Below are 24,796 nucleotides of genomic sequence, written 5' to 3'. Positions count from 1 at the left end.
GGAGATATTATGTCTCAAATTTGCTGAACCCTCAGAGTCATACTGTAGAAGGCTGCAGTATGGGGTCACACAAATGACTACATCTCCGTAGGTATTGCATCGGCACACGTAACACTTTACCAATGTTCATTGGGGACGTGTGCATGTTCACACCAAATTTCATTGAAATCATGATGGCCGAACAGGGAGCCTCAGACCACTGGACATGGAATGACCCGTTGTTCTTGTTCTTTTTAATTGAGTTCCTTTTAGTATATGCCTGTTTTTAAAAGAAATATGGTGTAGCATAACACTGCATTTCCTTTACTAGGTAAGTCAAAATGGGTGCCTACAAGTACATCCAAGAATTATGGAGGAAAAAGCAATCTGATGTGATGCGTTTCCTCCTGCGTGTCCGTTGCTGGCCATGTCGCCAGTTGTCAGCTCTTCATTGATCTCCTCTCCCAACCAGACCAGACAAAGCCCGCAGGCTGGGATATAAAGCCAAGCAAGGTAACAGGAACCTTGACAAGTTTGCTTGCTCTATGTGTTTGATCATATGCTTATTACATATATGGAGATAAATACTGATCCAATATAACAATCCCTACAGTAAGCAGTACAAGTTACGTAGCACATAGCTATACATGCAATGATGATAAACTGCAGGGAAACATCTGAAAAGTCAAGTTGATGAAAAGAAAGCTTATATAAGGCAACAAGTTTTAACATTTTCTTTTGTCTATATTATGTGAATCCAATTCCTATCTTTTTTTTTGCTGTAGATCATCTCTAATCAACACAATAGACCATATATGGATAAAAATACAGAATAGTCAGGTAGCTGGATAAAATATTTATAAAATACTGTTTGTTTCTGTTGTAGGTTATGTCATCTATCGCATCTGAGTTCATCGTGGTGGTCGTAAACGTCCAGTCCCTAAGGGTGCTACTTATGGAAAACCTGTGCACCATGGTGTGAACCAGTTGAAATTTGTCCGGAGTCTGCAGTCTGTAGCAGAGGTAGGTAAATCTTGAGAAGAACCTTGTGAAATTTTAGGAGACCATGACCAATATTATAATGGGTGGCATATCTGATAAACTACAACGTAGTAAATTATAGCATGGCATAGTATAACATATGCGGTATTAAAAACTTAATATTTTTAATGAAAGTATTCCTGACTGATTAGTAGTGATGCCTTATTGTTTCTCATTTTAGGGGGAACATGTATTTTATTTTTAAAAGCTGCTGCGATAAACAGCTATGCATAACCTTCAATTTATGGAGATATTGTTTCTGTGTAAATATAAGTGGACCTATAGAGCAGTAAAGAAACAAATCTAAAAGGGGCTTCCGGTTCCGGCGGCTACGGCGACAGGCAAGCCTTTGCCTGCTCCCGCTCTCCCGGTGGGCTTCCCCCGCTTCTGGGGGGGCACAGGACGCCCCGGAGAGGCGTCCTGCCGAGGGAACGGCTCGCGGAGGGTCCTGGCGTCGGCGGCGGCTGGCGGGGGCTTCTCCGCTTCGTTCTAGGCACCGGGGAGCAGTATCGGAGGGCGCCCGTGTGCGCGCGTCTCGCCCCATGCCGATCGGAGAATATACTTCTGAATGAAGCAGCGGCGGTGTGGTGAGAGGCTTCCCTTCTCCATTCCCTCTCTTTTGAATTAATGGACTTTTCAGCCTTTTTTTAAACAAAGTTTCTTTCGGACTTTTGCTGGAGGTGCGGCTAGAGGGAGGGGGATTTCCCCCCCCCCTTGGACAAGCGGCTTGAAAAGATTTTGCTCTCGCCCCCAGGGGAAGGAGGGAGGGGGAGAGCCAACTAATGATGCCTCACCCCTATAAAAGTGACTTTCCTTGGACTTAGATCCAGAACTTATGGGTGAACTGAGAATTTTCTGAACTTTCAAAAGTTTGCTATGCCTCTGAGCCCAAAACTGACAGGGCAAGATGGCACACTTCCGTTGTCTTTGTGAACTGTGAAATTTGACTCCACCTTCAAAATTCAGGCTTCCGGTCTTTGTCTCCGAGCCACCCAGAGGAATCTCTTGTGGATTGTGATTCCTTGAACCCTTTGGAGAAAAAAAAACTTTCACCTATTGCTAGATTTACTAAAGAAATTCCCATCTGTCTGGATTCTCTGTCTCCTGGACTCGTCTGCCTGCTCCTCTTCTCCAGCTGCCCAGTCTCTACAGTGATTGATTCCTTTGCTTTCCAAACCATGTCTCCAAAAAGACCACCTCCGGGAAAACCTGGTTTTGCTACTTCTGCTCCAACATCTGCAACATCTAGCCCAGCCACACAGTCAAAGATAACAGAACTGATGCAACCCAAGACTACAGAGATAGACTTTCAACAAATGCTCCAACAAATTTTACAGGGCCAAGAGGAAATTAAGAAACAGCTAAGGGAAATGAAAGATGAAATCAAAGAAAATCAAGTGCAAATCTATAAGAACTCACAGAGACTGGACGTTGTGGAGGGTGGGGTGGCGGAGGCGAGAGGGGGGGTTGAGGCCTTGCAGAGGGGAAACAAAGAACTTGATACCCAACAAATGAAAACAGATTTTGAGAGAATGTCCTTCTATCTTAGATTCCAAAATGTAATAGAAACAGATGGGGAAAATATAAGGGACATAATGACTAATATTTTAGCTGAATACATACACAAAGATAAACAACAGATGGAATGGGAGATAGATCTGGCTTATAGAGTGAACTCAGTATATGCCAGAACACACAATGTGCCCAGGGAGGTTCATATTAGATTCCTTAGGAAAAGCACAAGAGATGAAATTCTGGGTGTGCAAAGGGGGCAAACACTCACATACCATGATAGGGAGATAACCATTCTAAAACAGATTCCCAAAAAAATTAGGGAGAAAAGGAAAAATTATTCGCAATTGGCGAATAAATTATACCAGAAGGGGGTGTGGTTTAGATGGTTGATGCCTGAAGGTATGCTGATATTCTGGGAGGAGAAAAGAATTAGAATTAACACACCCATAGAGGCACAGGCCTTTATGGAAAAAAACAAAGCGAACCTAGAAAAAACAGAAGATACCACAATGGTCACACAGGACACGGGAGGGGCCGGAGCTCTGCCAGCAGGGGGAGAAGGGGCAATACCAAGAAAGCTCAGATCACAAAAATGAATAAGAAAGCCACAATGTTATAAACAAACCGAAAGTAATAATGAAATTATATCTAGATTATATATTATAACAATATAAGCTGACTGAAAAAAAAAATTTTTTTCTAGAATTAATATGCTGATCTTTTATGACTATGGACTAATGCTTGATATATGGATGTAACCTATGAGATTGGAGGGAGGGGGCCTCTGTCACACTTGCTACTGCCAAAATCTGTAACCATTCCATTTACCCTTTTCCCTATAAATGTTTTAAAAAAACCAATAAAACTTTTTTCAAAAAAAAAAAAAAAGAAACAAATCTAAACGAACATGCTGAGTAGCCTTAAGATGACAACCAATTTCATGTTTGCAATTAAGTTGGAGGACTCAATAGTAATAACCTCTTGGTGGGTTGAAGTAGATTTTAAGTATTATATGTATACCTTGTTTTTAGGAGGACATAGCTAATACAAGTGCCATGTTATAGCTCACATGAAAACTCCGCATTTGCCACTCAAATACTGTCAGCCTTGGATAAGCATCCATGCATGTTATATGCATGAACATTTTCATATCGAAAAGAGTCCTTAATAAGGGTCCTGGTTCATGAGGAAACCAATAAATTTTGGGTTGTACAGAAATCCACATTGAACACATGAATGTTTGCAGGAGGCTGGCATTTGAGCAGCATTGGTTGGGCATCATAGCTTACGAGTGAGTAATTGCTAATACTAATACTTGAATACAGGTAGTCCTTGTCTTATGACCACAATTGAGCCCAAAATTTCCATTGCTAAGCAAGACAGTTCAGTTTTGCCCCATTTTAGCGACCTTTTGCCACAGTCAAGCAAATCACTGCAGTTAAGTGAATCACACGGTTGTTAAGTGAATCCAGTTTCCCCCATTAACTTTGCTTGTTGGAAGCCAGCTGGAAAGGTTACAAGTGATCACATTACCACAGGACAGTGTAACTGACATGCCAGCTGCCACATGCCTGAATTTTGATCATATGACCATGGGGATACTGTAACAGTCGTAAGTATGAAAACTGGTCATAAGTAACTTCAAATGGTTGTAAATTGAGGACTACCTGTAGAGCAACTGTTCAAAGTGTAGTACTTGTGGAGTCAAAACACTACTTCAGAGCTGGGAAAATAGAAGATGGACACTGAGGAAGATGAGATCCTTGTTTATTCCTCTCTATAAAAAAGGAATTATTAAATTCCGTGTAAGACTGAATATTTTATTTCCTTTGCATCAAGCTTCCCAATCTTATTTCATCTGTATGATATCTATATCTCTATAAATAGATATAGAAACACATACTTAAAATAGTTTTTCACCTTTTTGTCTAGGAGCGTGCTGGCCGACACTGTGAAGCTTTGAGAGTGCTGAATTCCTACTGGGTGGGTGGGGATTCCACATACAAGTTCTTTGAGGTCATTCTGGTTGATCCTTTCCACAAAGCTATCAGGCTCAATCCAGATACCCAATGGATCACCAAGCCAGTTCACAAACATAGAGAGATGCGTGGGCTGACCTCTGCTGGCAGGAAGAGCTGTGGCCTTGGCAAGGGCCACGAGTTCCATCACACAATTGGTGGTTCACACCATGCTGCATGGAGACGACACAACACTTTGCAGCTTCATCGTTATCACTGATCCTTTTGCTTATAAATTTCTCACAATAAAAAGTCATCCAGAGGCTTTACATTTTCATTGCTTTGTGTTGTTGTTGAACTGAAATTGGGATAAACAGTGGTTGAATTAAAGGATTTCCACTGCAACTTCTCAGAATTTGTTACTTGATCACTGATCTATAAACTAGTACTTGCATCAGTAACTGACTTGTGTTTATCTTAAATACAGAAAATATGAATGAAGGGAAATATACGTGTCCCAGGATAATACTGCAGGATCCAATCTGGGTTGGTCACTGGGTCCAGAGGTTTAGTCTTCCAAGTTTTTGGACTTGTGCGGGAGCCCATCTTCAGGGAACTTCTCTCTCACCAGGATATGAGCAAAATTCTGGTGAGAGAGAAGTTCCCTGAAGATGGGCTCCAGCACGAGTCTGAAAACTCAGAAGATTAAACCTCTGGTTCCAATGACCGACCCAGATGGGATCCTGCAACAGAAAATATGAACCATTTCAAATTATTTTCATTGTAAATTTTGGGAAAGATTGAAAACAATTAGCACCTGAACTAAGAAAAAATGCTTTGCAATGTAAGCAAATACCTAATTTTGGAATTAAATTGAACTTATTCCAAAAGTGATATAATGAAGGTTGATACAAATTTACTTTATTACAGATTAAGCTATATTTTGTAATCATAATTTCTCTAGCTCCTGATAAATTTTCTGCAAGTAGAATGATCTGTTCACAGTATGCTATTTTGTTAGCCCTAAGTAGGTATTAAAAATGGTTAGTGAAAAGTGGTTTCATAAAGTGAGCCACATCGTGTTTAAAATAAGACAGAATGATTACTTGGTCTTAAACCAATAGTTCATACATTCACACACAGTCTTTAATACTGTTGTACTTAGAAAATAGTGAATCCTTTTAAATATTTAAATGCAGGATTTAAGTCATTATTAAGTAAATCGTTATGTAGGGGCCCTCCCTGTACTCACTCTCATAACTCCCTTCATTATTTTTTCCATATAAAATTGTTCACATAATTCCAAACAGAAAAATCTGAAAATAGTATTGTACTTAATTTTTTGACAAATAAATGAGCAAGGGCTGAATGGTCTCCATCGATTTGCACAGAGAACAAAATGGACAGGTAGAAAATAATGCAGGATCCAATCTTGGTCAGTCATCGGGACCAGAGGTTTATTCTTCCAAGTTTTTGGACTCATCCTGGAGCCCATCCTCAGGTAATCTCTCTCCAAAATGTGTGCACTGGGCTGTTCTATGTGTAGTATTTAAGTGGTCCCTGGTTGTGTGTAGCCTTTCAGTTGGTGCTGCCACAGCGCCCTTGGCTCCTAAGAACCTGGTAAGCTGGTGGTAAATCAGCACTCCTATTGACAGACAAGGGTTCCATTTCCCAGGCTTCAATCATTTCTCTGGCTATTTTTGTCCCTGCTCAGCCAACAATCCTGTGTTTCCATGAAAATATGACCTGTTCAAAAAGTAAGGCCTAGCCCAATTTTTTGGGGGTAAGCCTAATTTATTATTATTTATTTATTTATTTTACTGTGCTTCTAGACCGCCCCCTCTCCCAAAAGGGACTCGGGGCGGTGTACAGTCCATGCAAAGAATACATCAAAATACAATAAATAGAAGAATTAAATAATTAGAAGAATTAAATAATATAAGCCCTACCCCAAAAATCAGCGGAGGTCCGCAAATCAGCTGATCCAGCGAGTGCCGGGAGTTCTGTCCGGGCACCTGGAGATGTTTCTGGCACACTCCTGCCAGACCCTAGTCCTGTCGACCTGGGACTGGGGGGAGGGGGACCAGCACTCCAAACAGTGGCCGGTGCGGCCTCTATCTGAGCAGCTATAAAGCGGGATTGGCGTGGGCGGTTTTTGCCCACAGCCCTGCTGGCCAGGATCAGGTCACTGCCACTGCCGCTGCAGGCCAAGATCAGCAGGCCAGATTTGGTGAGCCAGACACTGCTGCCGCTCAGGAGGAAAAGAGGGAGAGGAGGCACTGCAAGAGAGCCCATTTCTCATGTTCTCCTGGGCGGTGGCAGCGCATTCAGCTCACCAAATCTGGCCTGCTGATCTTGGCCGGTGAGGGAGAGAGAGGGGGGTGGGATGAATTAGTGACTGAGTGTGTGCCTGTCAGTTGACTTCCAGCACCAAAGAGGGCGGGGAAGGGAAGCAGCCAGGCTGCTGTTGCCTTTCATTGGGGCGCGTGGAGCGAGACGGGGCTCCTCTTGCCATCTCTTCTCCCCTCCCTCGCTGGGCATGGCAGGGCTTCCTGCCCCTTGTTTAGCCACCTGCCCCCTTTATCGAGGGGGGTGGCAGGTGGGGAGGGGTGGAGCAGGGGAGAAAGGGTATTCCCAACTCCTGGACTGACTGGCTTCTTCCCAGTAGCTCTTTCTCAGCCTTTCAGTGTCAGCCATCAAAAACGAGGATTTTCTGGGCAGAAAAGCTTGGCCCACCCACCACCACCCAGGTGCCCTTGCTTCCTCAAAGCCTTTCTTTGCCTACCGGTACTTCATTTCCAGCTCCATCGCGTTTCTCACCGTTGTGTGCAGGGAAACAAGTTTGTGGGACTACCGTACAAAAAAAAAAAACTTCTCACGAGAACTTGTCTTGGTTCAGGGGCCGAGCAGCCATGAGGTGATTGCACTTGCCGCCTCCTGCAACCCCCCCAAAATAAGACCTCCCTGAAAAAAAGCTCTAGCTCCAGGGTGGCTATGCCTCAATTTGAGCCCTCCGACGAGGAGAGATCAGACTGACGCTGCTTCTGAAAGTGCCGGAAGTAGAAATGGAAAAATCAAAACTCTATTTCATTGAGGGCTGCATTATGGTTGTGTTTGACCTCGAGGGGGAATGGGTGTGGCCAGCTCAACATCACTCATGTTGGGGGTGCCTGTGGTGGCCCGAGCACTCTGCCAGAGAAAATGGAGCTTGGGAGGGATGCGTGTGGGTTACAGGAGTCTGTCACAGCCGAAAACGGAGCTCCATTTTTTCTGGCAGAGACACCATGGATCGGTCCTTTGCTGTTTCCAGGGCAGCCCTGTGGACCAGATCTAAGCACCCCATTGGCCGCATCTGACCCATGGGCCTTGAGTTTGACACCCCTGAGCTAGAGGGATTTAAAAGAAACAGACCAAACAAAAGAGGAGGTGGAGTTGCACTATATATAAGAAATAACTACATCTCTACAGAAACATCACACAACAATGATGAAAACTGTCTTGAATGCATTTGGATCAATATAAAAGGGGGGGGGGGGAAATGATATTTCCATAGGTGCATACTATAGGCCAACCAAACAGAGGAAATAGATGGCCTTTTTGCTAGTCAGTTAATTAAGGTATATAGGGCGCACATCACAATAGTAATGGCAGACTTTAACTACCTTAACATCAACTGGGAGACAAACTCTGCAACAAGTGCAAGATCAAACAGTTTCCTGACAAACCTAGAAGACAACGTTGTCTCCCAAAATTAGAGAAAGGAACTAGGGCAGTGGTGGGCAACCCGCGGCTCGGGAGCCACATGCGGCTCTTTACACCCTTTAATGCGGCTCTTCTGTGTGCCGGGTGCCCGCTCCCCTCCCTCCTCTCGGGCTTCGGAAGGAAGCTTCTGCAAAAGCCCGTGCGAGTGACAACCAATTTTGGTCCTATGACTGCAGAATGCTGCAAAATACCATAAATGCAGGCCAGTTGTTGAGTGTTTCAAATGTGATTGGAACACTCAACAAGGTGACCACAGTGTGTGTGTGTGTGTGAGTGAGTGAGTGAGAAAGACAGACAGAGAGAGGAACAGAGAGAGGGAGTGAGGGAGGGAATCAGAGAGAGACTGACAGACAGACACACACACACACACACACACACACAGAGACAGAGAGGGGGAGGGAGGGAGAGAAAGATAGACAGACAGAGAGACACACACAGAGTGAGTGATTAAGTGAATGAGTGAGAGACAGACACACCCACATACACAGAGTGACAGAGAGAGAGGAAGGGAGGGGAGAGAGACAGAGGGAGAGACAGAGACAGACACACACACACACACAGAGTGAGTGAGAGACAGACAGACAGACACACACACAGAGTGACAGAGATGGGGGAGGGAGGGAGAGAGAGACAAAGAGCCAGAGAGAGAGAGAGAAAGAAAAAGAAAAAAAGAAAGAAAGTGGGAGAGAGAGATGAAATTAAAAACAACAACATACAAACCTGACTTACTCAAACTATCCAAGGAAATGCAAGGCCAATGTTCACATTAGTGGTTGTGACTTTGTCAGTCAATGTCAGGATGTAATTTTCTCTACATTGTAAGGCAAATTTTACGGAATTTAACGTTATCGATAAATAATATCGTTCTAAAGTTTTTGTTTTATTAGTTGTGTTATTTGTATCCTCCTGACCTATGTGATACTTGCATGCAGAATATTCTCAATAAAAACTTATTGAAACTAAAAACAGTGTACCATCCTATGTATTTTCGGTTTTAAAAATGTGGCTCTCAAAGTAAATTTCAATCGTGGTTTTGGCGAGATTTGGCTCAGTTGAAAAAAAAGGTTGCCCACCACTGAACTAGGGGATCAGCCATATTGGACTTAATTGTCACTAACAGAGATTAAATGATAGAAGGTGTTGAGGCTATAGTAACCTTGGGAGGGAGTGATCATGCAATATTGAGCAATTCAGCATTATGCAAGCACAAGCAACAGAACAAAGTCAAATTAGAGTCTTGGACTTTAAGAGAGCTGATTTCTTGCTTTTCCCCCCTGCCATATAAATTTCAACACCATTTTATTTAAATCTTCAAAATAGTCTTTCCCCAACCCAATTGGGATTGTTTGGAACAAGTATAAGATTCTAGGTAAAATGTTCATTTTAATTGTTGAGATTCTCCCAATCATTGATAGTTGTAGATTTTCCCATTTCATCTAGTCAGTTGCAATTTGTTGCTTCAATCTAAGATAGTTATCCTCTTTGAGAGTACTACATCTAGCTGTTAAAAAAATCCCCAAGTATTTCACCTTGTTCGTAACTTGGATCTCCAAGATTTCCGCCAATTCTTCTTTTTGTTTTGATGGCATGTTCTTTGTCAAGATCTTTGTTTTATCTTTATTTATTTTCAAGCCTGCTACTTTTCCAATACTCCTCAATTCTTTCTATCAATTTAGGTGCAGATTCAAGTGGCTCCTCGAGAATGAAAACTAAATCATCTGCAAACGCTTGCAACTTATATTCTTCTTTTTAAATTGTCATTCCCTTTATTTCTTCCTTTTCTCTGAGCCTTCTATTTAAAACTTCTAACGTTAAGACAAAAAGTAACGGTGATAATGGGCAGCCTTGTCTTGTACCTCTCTTTATTTCAATAGGATCTGTCAATTCTCCATTTATCATTATCTTAGCTGTTTGCTTGTGATATACTGTTTGTATAGCTTGAATAAAGTTCTTACCAAAGTTCATTTGTTCCATTTGTTGTATCATGAATCGCCAGTTCACGTTATCAAAAAAGCCCTCTGCGCATCAAGAAACATCAAGGCCATTTGCTTTTCAGGATGAGTCTCATAGTATTCCAAAGGTATCCAAAATTATTCTTATGTTATCCTTAATTTGTCTCTTTGGTAAAAAAAAAACATTTTGATCTGGGTGGATAAACCCATTTAAATATTTTTTAAGTCTCTCTGCCAGTATAGATGCAAATAACTTATAGTCTGAGTTTAGCAAGGAGATTGGTCTATAATTCTTAATTTGCATAAGGTCTGCCTCCTCTTTAGGTAGCAATGTGATATATGCTTCTAACCATGAGTTAGGTATTTTACTTTCAACCATTACTTCATTCATAACTTCTAAAAGGGGAAGAGACAAGGATTCCTCTAGTCTTTTGTAAAATTCCACTGGTAGACCATCCGGTCCCGGGGCCTTCCCATTATTTTGTCTTTTAAGAGCGTCAGTTAGCTCCATCATTGTTATTTTACCTTCTAGTATAGTTCTAATGTCGTTTGGTATCCGGGGGAGATTGGCATCCTGTAAGTATTGCTTAACTCCTCCCTCTTCTATATTCTCTTGTTCATACAACTTGGCATAATAGTCTTGTATGATTTTCTTCTTTTCAGCATTTCCATAGTGCATTTGTCCTTGTTCATCTTTTAGTTGTTGTATTTTCTTTACCTCTCTCTCCTTTCTCAATTTATATGCCAGCCATCTGCCTGGCTTATTTGCATTTTCAAAGTAATTCTGTTTAGCGCCTCTAATTTTTGTGCCAATTCCTCCTTTTCCAGTAAATCTATTTTGTGTTTAATTGTATCCATTTTTATTTTAATCTCTTTCTTTTGTGGAGATTTCTGTAGCTCTTTTTCCAGTGTCATATAGTCTTTTTCTAAATCTTTAGATGTTTGTCTTTTCTTTAAGTTTCTCATTCTTGTATAGTCTATTATCAGACCTCTAGAAAAGGCCTTCATTGTGTCCCAAAGATTCTGCATGGTCCCTTCGGGGAGAGGGGGCGGTCTATAAATACTGAAAATAAATAAATAAATAAATAATGTATCTTCTTTTTTATTTTCTTTAAAAAAGAAAGCCAATTATTTTTCCATTTTCTGTACAAAGTCTTTCTCTTTCAATATCGTATTGTTTAATGTCCATCTAGATCTTGTTCTTTGACCTCTCCATTTAATTGTAATTAGGTTATGGTCCACCCAAGTACTTGTTTCAATTTCCACTTCTTGTACATTACCAAATAAATCCATTGAGGCCCAAATCATATTGATTCTAGAGAATGATAAGTGTCTATTAGAATAGAAAGTATATTGTTTTTTGTAGGATTTCTTTCTCTCCAGACATCTTTTAAGTTTATTTCATCCATCATCCTGAAGAAGGACTTCGGGAGTGTTTTTCTATTTGGTTTTATTGTTTTATGTGATTTATAATCCATGTTCTGATTTGTAATGCCATTAAAATCTCCCATCATACAAATGTCAACATAGTCTAAGTCACAGATTTTCTTGTGGAGTTTTTTATAAAATTCATCTTGTTTTTCATTAGGTGCGTAAATTTCAATTAAAAGTATTTTCCTAGTATTATCCATAATTTCCACCATCAAGATTCTTCCGTCTTCATCTGTATAAATTTGTTTCGCTGGAATTTTGTCTTTAATATAAAAGATCACTCCTCTTTTCTTGCAGTCCGCCAAAGAGGTAATTTTTTCCCCAAGTTTTGGTTGTACTAATAAGTGACCATATCTTTGTTGAATATGTACTTCTTGTAAGCAAATTATGTCTAATTTTAACTTTTCTAATTTGTGAAATGTTTTCCTTCTTTTAATTGCCGAGTTAAGTCCATTTATATTAATTGTAAGCATTTTTTTCTTCCATCGTTATGTTTTATATATAGGATTTATGGCTCTAGTTGATCTTGGTTCCCGTTGTTCTCTGATATCTACACCCCCTGCGGCACCTATTTCAATATCAATCCCACCTACGGCGCCTTCCATCTTCTAAGTTTCGGTTATGGGTGTATCTAACAGTTGTGCCAATAGTTCTTCTTTTCCAGTCTTCTCGGCCTTTCCTCTCAGATGTTCTGTATAGAAGACTTCTGCTTTTTCCAATTGTATCAATTCTGTACCTTTGTCCTTTCCATAGAAATATTAGACCTTCCGGTATCAGCCATCTATAGTTAACTCCTATCTTAAGTAGAATTGTAGTCAGGAATTGATAGTTTCTTCTCTTCTCTCTCACTCTTCTTGGAATTTGCTTTAAGACAACAATCTCCTTGCCTTTGTATTCCAATTTTCTATCTCTTGTTTTCTGCAATATTTGTAAATTCAATGCTTTTTTGGTAAATCTTACATGGAATTCCCTTGGAAGAGCATTTCTCGTTGCATATCTTGTATTTACCCGAAATATCTCATCTATGCCATCCATCATCTTCTCTTGGGGTATCTCTAACACAAGAAAAAAAAAACCAACTCTCAAAAGAAACCAGCGTTTGGGGAGGAGATGACATTGCAGTGATACGGTGCGGTTTCATGGAGCACCATGAAAACCCGCCAAATTCTGCCTGCCAGGAGGTCCTTCTGGACCCAAGTCACCCTGGAGGGGTTGGTGAAGACAGAGAAGACACTATCACAATCACAAGGAGACTGCAAACTCCTTGCTTGATCTGCAGGAAGCTCTCAACTGGTGGGCAGAAAAAGGTGGCCATTGCGTGCCTGACCGAGGCTGTGACAGCCTGACCGATGAAGCAACTACAAAAGGCTGAAGAGCAGTGTGGGTGATCTGGGTGAGATTCTTCCAACTTCTGTTGAGGAATTTGCCCCCTTAATAATTTGCCTTGGTTAACTAAAGGAGAGGATGCAGAAGATGGATGATAAATTTGAGAAGTTCCAGGAACAGATCAATAAACATGAACAAAGAATAAATGTAATAGAAGGAAGGTTGGAGAATGAGGGGAAAAAATGGAGGAGCTGAGTTCTAGGTTGATCCAGGCAAACAAAGAACTTGAGTTAACGGTCCTCACATTAGAATTGGAGAAAGCGGCCCAATTTCTATGGTTTCAGAATGTAAAGGTAGAAAAAGGCGAGGATTTACCAGACATGATGGCAGACCTTATGGCAAAGGTTTTGGGAATAGGAAAGGATGAGATGGCAAGTGAGATCGATGAGACATATAGAATCCAGACAAACTATGAAAAAAAAAACAATCTCCCGAGGGAAGTCCATGTAAAGTTCGTTAAAAATTCAATACGCGAAGAGGTGCTGAATAGAACAAGAGACGATCCGATAATACACAATCAATAACAACTAACAGTCCTAAAACAGGTACCGAGGAGAATCAGAGAACTAAGAAGGCCCTATCAATTTTTAACATCTGTCCTGAACAAATTTGAAATTAACTTCAGATGGCTGATGCCAGAGGGCATACTGGTAACTTGGAAAGATAGAAGATTCAGAATAGACACAGTGGAACAAGCGGAAGATTTCTACAACAATCCTGTTGGGCAGGAGGAGGAGGAGGAGGAAGGAGAACAGTTGGGAGTAAGGATGCAAGGACTCAGGGAACAGATAAGAAGAGAAAAGGAACTAGTGGAGACAAGAAAGGAGAAAGAAGTTGTTTTAGAGAAAAAAGGGGAAGAACCAAAAGAAGTGAGAGAGATAAGGGCAACAAGAAGCACACGACCTAAATACACATAGAATCATGTCGGGAGAAATCAAGATTCTATCATTGAATATCAATGGTTTAAACTTACCAGAGAAAAGGAAAACAACCTTTAATAAACTAAAACATTTGAATTAGGATATAATTGCAATGCAAGAGGTCCATATAACTAAACGACAGGCTCAGATCTTGGAATATCCTAGATTGAGTAAACTTTACATGGCATTAGCTGATCAAAATAATAATAATAATAATAATAAATATTTATTTCTTAGCCGCACCCTCTCCCGAAGGACTCGGGGCGGCGTACAACAAAACATAGGAAATAAATATATCGACATACATATAACAAAACATATACCAAGACATATATACGACATATACAAGGAGGAGGTGAACTGATAGATAAAAACAAGTAAAAACACAATGTTTAAAAACCCCTAAATAAATTGAATGCAATTAAAATACCCCAAATAAAAAACCCGTCAGGAGCGATATAGTTGGATCAAAGTTGAGCCAGGCCAGCAACTTGAAAAAGGTGGGTCTTGAGCTTTACACGAAAGGAGCGGAGGTCAGAGGTATTCCTAATATCCGGGGGGAGGTCATTCCACAGGGCTGGGCCCGCCACAGAGAAGGCTCTACTCCTAGGCGCCGCCCCTCGACACTGTCTGGTGGACAGCACCTGGAGGAGGCCCTCTCTGTGCGAGCGGATTGGTCGCAGGGATGTATGGGGCAGAATACGATCCCGCAAGTAACTAGGTCCTAAGCCATGGAGCGCTTTAAAGATTGTTATCAAAACCTTGAAACGCACCCGATAGACCACAGGAAGCCAGTGCAGCTCGCGCAGGAATGGTGTCACATGGGAGTACCTAGTACTCCCCATAATTACCCGCGCGGCTGCGTTCTGGACCAACTGTAGCCTCCGGGTGCATTTCAAGGGAAGCCCCATGTAGAGAGCGTTACAGTAGTCCAAGCGAGACGTCACCAGCGCATGAGTGACTGTACGTAAGGCGTCCCGGTCCAGTAGGGGGCGCAATTGGCGCACCAGGCGAACCTGGTGGAACGCCCCCCTTGCCACGGCTGTCACATGGTCATCCATGGACAGCCGGGCATCCAGGAGGACGCCCAAATTGCGCGCCCGCTCCACGGGGGCAAGTTGAATGCCCCCGATGGCCAATGATGGAATTAATTGGCTGAACCGGGGAGCCGGTACCCACAGCCACTCCGTCTTGGAGGGGTTGAGTTTGAGTCGGTTGTCATCCATCCAGATCCGTACGGCTTCCACACACCGGGACATCACTTCGATGGCCTCGTTGGGGTGGTTCGGGGTGGAAAAGTACAGCTGAGTATCATCAGCGTACAGATGGTATCCCACCCCGAAACCACGGATGATCTCACCCAGCGGCTTCATATATGTGTTGAACAGGAGTGGCGAGAGGAGAGGAATAGCATTATATGTTAAAGAAGAGAGGAATAGCATTATATGTTAAAGACACGATCCAGACTAAATTAATTTATCACAATGAGGAAGGGAGAATATTAATTGTAGAAATAATGTTAAACCAAAAAAAGGTGTCACTGGTTGTAATATATGCACCTAATGGAGGTCAGGAAAATTTTTATTATAGACTACATAGCATTATTCGAGAGATGGGAAATGAAAATGTCTGTTTAATGGGTGATTTCAATGCTATAGTTAACCAGAAATGGGACTATAAAAGTGGAAAGAAGAGAAAAGGAGCTAGGAGAATTTTGCCCAGGTCATTCTTCCAAATGGCTGAAGAATTAAATATCTATGATGTATGGCGAGAAAGATGTCCAGAGGGAAAGCAATATACCTTCTACTCGAATAGGCATGAATCCTGGTCAAGGATAGATATAGTCTGGATGTCGATGGAGTTAATTTCGGAAGTGAAGGAGATAGACATAGAACCCAATTTATGGGCCAACCACAATCCCATGAGGATTATATGGAAAAAACAAAAGGGCAGTTATCGTTGGTTATTCAATAGAACAGTTCTAAAGGATCAGGAATATATTAAAAGAGTTAATCAGGAATTAAGGTTTTTCTTCAAAGAAAACTGGCCAGGAGACACATCCATACAAAACCTATGGGATACTACTAAGGCATTTATAAGAGGGGTCACAATATTGGCTACAGCTAGGAAGAAAAAAATTGAGAATCAAAAAATAAGAGAGTTGAAAGAAAGGTATAGAAATTTAGAGAGTCAACTTCAAAAGAAACCACAAAATAGAAGTATAAAAGAAAGGATGGAATTGATTAAACATGAATTGGCTATATTTGAAAAAGCAAAATTGGCACAGTCTATAAAAAAAGCAAAACAAAATTTCTTTGAGAATGCAAATAAACCGGGGTGGTGGCTATCCTATAGGCTGAGGAAGCAGAAGCAAGAGAATTGGATCAATAAATTACAAGATGAAAAAGGCGAGATCTGTCATCAACTAGAGAAAAAGAAAAGGCTTACCCAAGAGTTCTATGAACAATTATATAGAGAAAACCGAGACTATGCAAAGGAAGGAATACTACAATATCTGGAAAAGTCAGATCTGCCAAAGATACCAGAGGAAATAAAAGATATGCTCAATGAAGAAATTAAAACATCAGAGATAATTGAGACCATACAAAGACAAAAGACTAATAAAGCTGCAGGGCCCAATGGACTGCCAGCAGAAATATATAAAGAATTCCAGGATAAGCTTGTTCCAACGCTGTTGGAAGTTTATAATGCTGTGTTGAAAGAGGCAAAGGCACCGTTATCATGGACGGAGGCTAATATTGTATTATTACCTAAGGTGGACACAGACCAGATGTCTGTACAAAATTACAGACCAATCTCACTGCTAAATGCAGACTACAAAATTTTTGCTCTAATAACAGCAGAACGGTTGAAAAAAATCCTTACATCATTCATCCACAGAGATCAAAATGGATTCCTCCCCAGAAGACAAATTAAAAACAATATGAGAATTATGCTGAACATTCTCGAATATTATGAAGTGCATAATGAAAAACAGGTTGCACAATTTTTTCTCGATGCCCAAGAGGCATTTGATAATGTGAACTGGGAATTTTTGCATCAACAATTGGAACACATGGAATTAGGGGATAAATTTATAAACACGATTAGAGCAATATGAACAAATCAAAAAGCCAAAGTAATAATTAATGCTGAATTAACGCAAAGTATAGCAATCCAGAAAGGTACAAGACAGGGTTGTTCCGTATCCCCGCTGCTGTTTATATTAACCTTAGAAGTTTTAGCGAGGAATGTACGTAAAGAGGAACAGATAAAGGGACTAGAAATTAAAAAGGAACAATTTAAGTTACAGGCTTTTGCGGACGATCTACTGTTTGTGTTAGAGGATCCTATAAAGTCTGGTATGATACTTATTGAGGAATTGACAGAGTATGGGAAAGTAGTGGGTTTAAAGTTAAATATGACAAAGACTAAAATGCTGGTTAAAAATATGAAATCAAAATCGAAAGGGGGGGTTAACGAAGAAATTGGGTATCCAAACTGTCAAAAAAGTCAAATATCTAGGTATACATTTATCTGCGAGGTGTGTGTCCATCAAAGAAGATAACTATACTAATTTGATCAATAAAACTAAGAAAGACTTAGAAAGGTGGAAAAACCTACAATTGTCCCTGATGGGTAGGATTGCAGTCATAAAAATGAATGTATTACCAAAATTTCTTTTCCTATTTCAGAATATTCCCATTAAATTAGAAAAAGGTTTTTTTAAGGATTTGAATCAATTGGTTTTGAAATTTATTTGGCAGGGAAGAAAACCAAGAATAAAACTCAAGGCTATGCAAGACACTAAGGAAAAAGGACGATTTGGCATACCAGATTGGGAACTTTATTATACTGCGGCCACTCTAACATGGTTAAAAGAATGGATAATGTTGAGAAATAAAAGATTACTCAAATTGGAAGGTCATGACCTCCAAGCAGGCTGGCATGCCTTCCTCTGGTATGAAAAAGGATCTGCACACAAATATTTTAGTAGACATTACATTAGACAATCTCTGTTAATAATATGGAACAAAATTAAACACGACCACTATACCAAAATACCTATTTGGCTATCTACGATGGAAGCATACATACACCCAAATTTAATTAATATGGAAAATATAGTTACATATAAAGAGTTATTGAAGAGACAGGGCGAGATCAAAACTGGATTAGAATTGGCATCACAAGGGGTACAAGTAGAATGGTGGTCCTACTTACAGATACAATCAAGGTTTGCACAGGATAGGAAGAAGGAAGGTATTGCCAAAGACTACACAATATTAGATAAACTTTTGATACAGAGAGAAAACAGGCTGATCAAAGTGTTGTATAGATTTTTGTTGGAGTATAAGCTAGAGGAGGAACATGTCAAAGAAACTATGGTCACCTGGGTGAAAAATTTAGGTTATAATGTGGAATTGGCTAAGTGGGAAAAACTTTGGATACTTACTCAGAAACTAACAATGGCTACGGCGTATAAAGAAAATCTTTATAAGATGCTCTACAGATGGCATCTCCCCCCAGCACAGCTCTCCAAAATGTTTAAAAATCTGCCCCCAAATTGTTGGAAGTGTAAAAAAACACCAGGCACTTTTTATCATATGTGGTGGATGTGCAATGAGGCAAAAAAATATTGGAAAATGATTCAGTCATGGTTACAACAAATGGTGGGAGACCAAATCTTGTTTAAACCAGAAATTTTTCTCCTAGGTATAATACCGTAGGGGTTTAAGAAAGATACACTTTAACTAATTATACATGTACTAACTATGGTGCGCATAATTTATGCACAATATTGGAAAAAGGAAAATACACCATCAGAGCTAGATATAATCAGAAAAGTGTTGGTCTGTGCGGAAGCAGATAGGCTCACTCTTGAACTTAAAAATAAAGGGGAATCAGAATATTTTGAAGTCTGGAACAGATTTTATGATTGGTATAAGACAAGGTGACAAGACTGGAACAAACTGTATATATTGTGATTGGACAGAAGGATAGACAATGTATTAAGTAGGGTAATTGTTAATGGTTGAGACTAGCTGTATATAATGTGAATGTATGGTCACTTTGACTTCGCGGTACTGCATTGTTTTAAATGTAAAAATAATAAAAATATACTCCAACAATAATTTGCCTTGGTGAAAGTGGGTCTCAAAGAGGAAGAGGTGGAGTTGTTTGCTTTCGACCCCCCAAGAATAGTGGCGATCAAACTTGTGAGCTGCTTACAGATCCAGAAAAGGGAAAAGAGAACTGTCTGAGAGAAATAAGTTTAAATCTAGGCAAACTGTACTGGTTATGTCAGCAACAATATTAACTGAACTAGAAACTTTTTGGAATATGAAATTCTGACCCCTGGAACCCCTAAATTTTTTTGGATTGGATAATATGATATAGAAGTCAAAAACAGAGAGGAGAGAAACAGAGCAAGAGCGACATCTACTGGTGGAGAAAGACACTTAGAAGTGAAAGTGAAGTGAAGTGAACTGTCCTTGACTGTCTGCTGTTGATTAGACTGTCTGCTACAAGTTATCACACAAGTTATCAGCTCCTGAAAACTGTTTATTTTGGATAGTAGAAACAGAGTGGGAACATTGTACCTTTTAAACATTGTAGCTCTATGGACCTATATGGATTCTAAACAGACTGAGTAAATTGAAGCTGGGAAACAGCAGGGATTTACTTTCAGATCAAGTGAAAGACTTTTTTATATCTCCTTTTTGGTGATTTGCAAGCCTTTGTGGCAGAACATTGGTGTTTTGGTGGGCCTTTGTGGATTATAAATCTATTAAGAGTAGAAAAGAACAGTTTTTGAAGAAACCCTTGGATTAATATACAGGCTGACTTTGTGGATTATAACAGTAAAGAGTGGTGAAGCTGGTTGGAGACTGAGAATAACAGGGGTGGCGAACACGCGGCTCGCGAGCCGCATGCGGCTCCCGAGCCGCATGCGGCTCCCGGCCAAAATAAATGAGGCTCTTTGCCTCTTGTCATTATTTAGTATACTGTGGCTCAGATCGCGCGCTCCCTTTCGGAAGCTGGGGAGGTCCTTTGCAGGCAGCTAGAACGGGCCGCCTGCAAAGGACTTCCCCAGACTTGCTTTGAGGAGCACGGGGCGACTGAGGCTAGTTGTGAAGCCCCAAAGCCCCCACCGCCACCGGAAGAACTGCTGCCACCTCCTCCTCATCCTCCTCTAACAGGCAGCACTGCCGGATTTGCCGCCCGGTGCTGCGGCTGAGATGAAGCCGCCAAAGCTCCAGCCAGCATCTCCGCGCGTGGCAGCGGCGCCTCCCCTCCGCTCGGAGCAGCTGAGTTCAGTCAGCGCTGGGTTACCCCTGCCCCCTCCTCCTCCTCTGCCGTGCTTTTGAGGAGCCAGTAGGAAGGCGGGGGGGGAGCAGGGGAAAAAAAGCCTCATGGCTCGTCAAAAGCACGGAGGAGGGGGAGGGGGCAGAGGTAACCCAGCGCTGAGCTCAGGAGCAAATCTGGTGATTCTGTTGGAGGAGGAGGAGGAGGAGGAGGTAGCAGCAGTTATTCTGGTGGCAACTCGTACTCGTCGGCATCTTCAGCAGAAGCCCTGCCCACAATGAAGAAAGCAAAGATGGAGCAGATCCACGCAGATGACGTCACTGCAACATGACTGGAGGAGGAATTCTGGGAGTTGAAGTCCACAAGTGTTAAAGCTGTCAGGTTTGAAGACCCCTGGGGTTTTTTTTCCCTAAAGGGTTAGGGGTGCAAGGGTCTTGTAACTTGACAGCTTTAAGAGTTGTGTGCTTCAAATGCCAGAGTTTCTGAGCCAACATTTTGGTTGCTAAGCAGGAGCGTTGTTAAGTGATACTGATATTATATAACACTTTGAATTAAGCGGGTACCTTGAAGAAACATAACTTTGAGTTTCAAATAATACTGATTTCGTTGTTGTCTTAGGTGACATCTGTGAAAAAAATTCGGGTGCTGAGGCATGAAAATGTGCCACTCAAACACTATACTTTTCTGCTCACATCGAAAAAAAATTAGAGGGAACATTGCTTCCGGGTCTGTTTTGGCAGGTCACTGCGTGGTGTGGCTCTCTGACTCTCACAGTTTAAAATTTTGGCTCTTTTTGTCGAACTTGTTCGCCACCCCTGGAGAATAAGAAGAGGGGAAAAAGAAAAGTGGATCTTTGTGGTGGATTGATTTTGGTATATTCTTTAAAAGTGGGACAAGCTGGTTGGGGATTGTGGAGTATTATTGTGATTTACTGTTGATTATTTTTCTTAAATCCCTTAAGATAGTCCAAAATGACAAGTACTTCAAACTTAAGTAAAATTGGGGGGGGGAGTATATCCACGCCATCAGCAGCAACATCAGCAGCAGCATCTAGCCCAGCAAGTCAAAGATCATTAGATAGCATGTTGCAACAGGAAAAAATGAACACAATCCAAACAGAAATGAAATCAATGTTGCAATCACTACAAGATGACATAGCAAAAAACATGATGACGTGAAGGAAAGAATGAAAAATATGGATGATAAAATAGAGAATATCCAACAAATGATAACTAAAAATGAACAACGGATTAAGAAAATAGAAGAGAAATCAGAATGGAGAAAAAAGTGGAAGAGATGGATGACAGGCTGACACAGGCAGACAAGAATTTAGAGATAACTGTAATCACTTTGGAGATGGATAAAGCTGAATATTTTCTGAAATTCCAGAACATTGAGGAAGAAAAAGGGAAAGATCTTGCTGAGAAAATGGCAGAGTTGTTGGCGGATGCCTTGGAGGTGAACAAGCAGGAGATGCTTGCTGGGATGGATGAAATATTTAGAATACATATAAGCTACGCGAGAAGGAATAAACTGCACAGAGAGGTACATGTGAGATTTTCCAAGAAGGCAAATTTGAACACTATTTGAAAATACCAGTCTGGCTCTCCACAATGGAGGCACTGATACATCCAAATGTTATTAATATAGAAAAAATTACAAGATGCAAAGACATTTTGAATGAAGTGGGGGAACTTAAAACTAAGCAAGAACTGAGTAGTCAAGGAATTGACATAGCATGGTGGCCACAAGGGCAGATACAATCTCGATATGAGAAAGATGCCAAAATGTATGGTTTTTATAAAGAACCAACAGAATTAGACCAGATATTAACAGGGATGGACGAAAAATGAATTTAAAAAATATATACCATACTTTTTGGAGTATAAGACGTACTGGAGTATAAGACGCACCTACATTTTAGAGGAGGAAAACAAGGAAAAAAGTATTCTGAACCAAATGGTGTAGTAATATATTATTTAATAAAATACCAGTATAGCAGAAATTTTACAACCATTTATACCTTTTACAACCATGTGTACTTTTTACAACCATGTATACTTTTTATAACCATGTATACTTTTTACAACCATGTAAAGTCAACAGCAGTATTAAGAACCATCATCACTGTCATTAACAAATGAGGAGATACTTTAAGGTTCAAGCACTCCTCTAATTTTCTGGAAACCCCAAGAACTCATAATCGTCGCTGGTGTCAGAATTTAGGAAGCTCAGTTGTTCACAATCACTTTCTTCGCTACCTTCATAAATTATAGCATCTTCAGTTCCATCTAAGGCATTGCTAATGCCACATTTTTTGAAGGACCGTGTAACAGTTTCGTCCCTCACTGAGTTCCATGATGTTTTCACCCATTCACAAACTTGAGTGATAGTGGGCCTCCTCATTAGTCCAGTGGGTGTCAGATCATGATTACCAGCAGCCATCCATTTGTTCCACTCTTCTTGCATGTAGACTTTGAATGACTTTTTGATGGAAACATCAAGAGGTTGCAACTGGCTGGTAAGACCCCCCAGGAATTACAGCTAGATGGGTCTTCACTTCTTTTGATCTTTTCTTAGTGTTGTCACTAATATGTGCTCTAAACTGGTCAAGCACTAATAAAGCTGGTTTTTTCAGAAGCCCTCCAGGACGTTTGGACCACACTTTTTCAATCCATACTTTCATTCCAAGTTCATCCATCCATCCTTTCTCATGGACATGCACAACAACACCTCTTGGAATCACTTCATTTGGGAAGGTTTTCCTTTTGAATATTAATGTTGGTGGCAATTTGGTGCCATCTGCACAGCAGGACAACACAACTGTGTAATATGTTTTCTCATGTCCTGTGGTTTTCACGGTTATGCTTTTGGCACCTTTCACATCAACAGTCCTATTTGATGGTGTATCAAAAGTTAGCGGGACTTCCGGAACAAAGAGAGGGGTAAAAGCAGAGGAAAAAGAAGTAACACTGCCACCTAGAGGCTGGAGGCTTAGAAACACTACTTTCTTTGAACATTTGATATCTCAAAGTCCTTGATTTTGTTTATTGAAAGGGACAGTGGGAAGAGCACGATTTGTTTATACAGGTGCTCTTTTGGAGTACTATCAGTAGCTGGACTGGTGTAAAGAGAAAGCCTTGACTTGAAAGATTACAGTGAATTTGTTTGAAACCTAGCAATAAGCCTTGGATGTTTTAGTGGCAGTGCTTACAACCTGGAAAAATGGCACAACATGAAGAAGAAAAGGAATTAACATTGCAAATAATTATGCTAGAAATTCAAAAAGTACTAATAAGTACGGAGAACATTGAAAAGAGACTTGAGATTATAGAACAAAGAACAGAAAGAATGGAGGGAAGAGTTGAGAATACTTACAAAACGATGATGAAATTTGAGGATACTCAAAAAATTGCAGAAAAATATGAACAAAATGATAAGAAAATTGTTGACATTGACAGCAAACCGAGAGCGGAGGGAAATGCTACATGTGGAATATTGAAAAGAGAGGTTGACGAACTGGAACTCTATCTCACACTTCAAAACATGAAAGAAGAAAAGGGAGAAAATCTGGCAGAAATAATGAGAGTAATTTTGGTTGAAGCACCAGTGATAACTAAAGACGAGCTGATGGAAGGAACAGATGGAGGGTTTCAAGTCTTTACAAGATATGCAATGAGCAACAAGTTGCCAAGAGAAGTCCACATAAAACTTATTAAGAAAACAATTAGAATTCAGATTTTACAAATGGCAAGAGATATTGGACTGCACTACTACTGGAAGGATACAGGATGATGAAATGAAACTTCACAAATAATAATTAAGTTAAACTTAGTTAAATTTTGAGTATCATGTATAAGACAAAGTAATAATAGTTATAGTCAAATAAATGATTAACTATGATAATAATGCATTTATATACACTAGATTGATAATATGAAATTGTATATAAACTGTAAATGAAGACTATGGAGATGATGTTGAAAAGCTTTGTTACAAAGGATAAACAATTCTATATAGAATAGAATATAAAGACGTATTGCCATTGGATGATTTCAGGATGATGTAATGAAATGCCATAATATAAATTTATTTTAAATTTGGTATACTTCACATAAAAGGATGTAATGATAGCTATACTCAATGAATGCTTAATAATCATAATAATTGTATACATATATATTAGATTGATGATATGAATAATGGAATGTGCTGTAATGGGTAAGTTGACATATGAAATTAGAGAACAAGAAGATAAACAATTTTATAGGATATGGGATTTATTTTATCAGTGGTCAGATTAAAAAAAAACCATGGAATTGAAAATTACTAGAGAATGTTACCAATACCAAAATAACAGAATGATTTAGAATAGGATATAAAAATACTTTATTATTGGATATATTGAAGATGTAATGAATTATTATAATATAAATGAACCCATATTTAGAATACCTCATTTAAAATGAAGAAATAATAGTGATAGTCAAACAAATGAAGTACTATAATAATGTATATAAATATATTTGATTGACAATATGTG

At 40.1% G+C, this 24,796-nt stretch overlaps 1 pseudogene across 1 annotated transcript; it reads left to right on the top strand.

Moving 5' to 3' along the window:
• The first annotated feature begins 320 nt into the window (after nucleotides 1–320).
• LOC309400271 (large ribosomal subunit protein eL15-like) lies at nucleotides 321–4,773 on the top strand (annotated as a pseudogene). Its single transcript has 3 exons — nucleotides 321–492; nucleotides 866–1,002; nucleotides 4,468–4,773. The product of its transcript is annotated as a large ribosomal subunit protein eL15-like (transcript).
• Nucleotides 4,774–24,796: the final 20,023 nt, after the last annotated feature.

The sequence above is a fragment of the Natrix helvetica genome (assembly GCF_964273705.1).
Source record: "Natrix helvetica genome assembly, chromosome: W".
Lineage (NCBI taxonomy): Eukaryota > Metazoa > Chordata > Lepidosauria > Squamata > Natricidae > Natrix > Natrix helvetica.
This window is presented reverse-complemented; position numbering and strand designations above follow the sequence as displayed.